At 36.3% G+C, this 2,002-nt stretch overlaps 1 long non-coding RNA gene across 1 annotated transcript; it reads right to left on the bottom strand.

Annotated features, from left to right (window-relative positions):
- Window positions 1-961: 961 nt before the first annotated feature.
- Window positions 962-1,435, bottom strand: LOC149250423 (uncharacterized). The gene is made up of 3 exons (XR_016265947.1): window positions 1,317-1,435; window positions 1,156-1,230; window positions 962-1,056 (listed from the first exon to the last, which is right to left on the bottom strand). It is a non-coding gene; the product is annotated as an uncharacterized LOC149250423 (long non-coding RNA).
- Window positions 1,436-2,002: the final 567 nt, after the last annotated feature.

Here is a 2,002-nt window from a genome sequence, read left to right as displayed (position 1 = left end):
TGAAGCCTATCCAACAACAGTCTCACCGGAAACCTTCCTACGCAAATGGTAAAGACTAATTTCACTGGTTTTATGATTTATTCATTAAGAACTTCCAAACTCGGCTTCATTGGATTCATTAAGAACATTCTCCAATAGGCTTTACTGGTTTGAGTGAAACATAAATATACAAAAAAAATAGAGCAACATTTTAGCATTTGGGACATTTAATAGTGAACATAATACACTGTTGAAAGGTTGAGGCGTAGAAAATTAATTTAAGGCAAGAGTGGCCAGAAAATTAATGTTTTTCTTTTCGAAAGGGGTTAGGGGTTAGACTCTGGGCCGATGCGGGGGACGAGCAACCTAGAATCAGTCTCGCAGAACCTTGGTGTTATAAGGTAACAAAACAACAAGAACATTGTTGTGCTTAAATTATAAGAGATTGAGAAGATACATGATACAATTACAGGTATACACTTAATCCGACCGGGAAAATATCGTAGAGTATACAGAAATATCCGATATCTAAACATCTATGATAAAAAATTAATGAAAAAAATTACAAACTAAATATCCATATTTATCAAACAAGCGAAAGACATAGTTGAATAGTAAACCTTGGCATGAGGAAATATTTATCACATAACTTCTTAAACTCAGAAACTATACAGAAACGGAGTGGAATTTCCGACCAGATAAGAAAATATAACGATGCGGTTGTGCATGAATTAAGAAAGTGTTGTGCAATGGGTTTTGTCGGGAAACACTTTTACAGTTATAAATACCCTTGCGGGGTTATAGACAAGAAGAAACAAAATTAACAGTCGAACCTTGGAAAGGCGAATTCAGCGTTTACATTGTTAAGAAAATTCATATTTTACTGACAAGAGAATAACTAAACCACAGAACTACAGTCTATCATATTTTATGAAATCCACAACATTTGCAATGTAAAGGAGGTCGTCGAATACATAGTCGCACCTGAAACAATAGGAGTAGTAACCCTTTTACTTCCGAAGACAAATCGGTAGGAAGGAAAAAGAAAACTAGTTTGTGGGGAATTAGGGTTTGGACCTGAAACAGAGAAAATAGTTGACTATGAGTTAAATTTATTCAGAAGAGCTAGCCACTAGTAGGAAATAAAGAAAATCTTTATTGCAATCAACAGAAAACCGTTTGTCAGATGTTATTGAAACGCCTTGAGGGAAAATATCTCTGAAACTTGTGCATAGTACAAAGAATGACTCCCTGCATAGCGACGACGAGAATCCTGGAGTTAGATTCGGCATTGTTGGAAGATAATTCGTGTAAATAATTAAGTTGAGTATCCAAACCTTTCCTGAGTCTATCATACATTTAGCTCAACGAGCAAACAGCTGCATTGCTGCCACTCCTGCCATTGCAGACTTCGGCTCTGAAGCCTATCCAACAACAGTCTCACTAGAAACCTTCCTCCGCAGATGGTAAAAACTAATTTCATATTGTGTTTGGTGGCAAGAAATTGAGAGGCGGTGGTAGCCAGCTACCTCAGAGGTGGCAGACAGTGTCAGACAATGGTAGCCAGCTGCCTGAGAAGTGAGAGGTGGTAGCTATATAATAAACTTTGCATGCGCCTAAGTTTCATGTTTGTTACCACAATTTTCCAGACTTTGGATAAAAATAACTTGTCCGCCATTGAGAGACACCCAGACATCCAGCAACATGCAAAACACACAACCACTACGTGTGCCCGCCTGCCCACCTGTTCGCGCAAGACATTAATAAAGGTCTTCATTATTAGTTAAAGCTTAACAAATCTATATATTGTGTTAAATCCAACTATTTCAATTTTTAGTTAACCCTTTTTTTTTCGGATAAAGCTGAACAAATTTATATATCGTGTAAAATACAACAACGATTGGAACAATATTTAATTTGTACCATTTCCCTTTTTAACAAATGTATATGGCATGCAAAATTTAAATACAATTGGAACAATATTTTCTTTGACATTTTGTTTTCTCTGGAACTATATCAACCA

Source organism: Pinus tabuliformis, chromosome 7, assembly GCF_031772625.1.
Source record: "Pinus tabuliformis cultivar Carrire ecotype Pingquan chromosome 7, CPIR1, whole genome shotgun sequence".
In the NCBI taxonomy this organism is placed as follows: domain Eukaryota; kingdom Viridiplantae; phylum Streptophyta; class Pinopsida; order Pinales; family Pinaceae; genus Pinus; species Pinus tabuliformis.
Note: the sequence above shows the minus strand (reverse complement) of the source record. Positions and strands in the feature narration are given on the sequence as shown.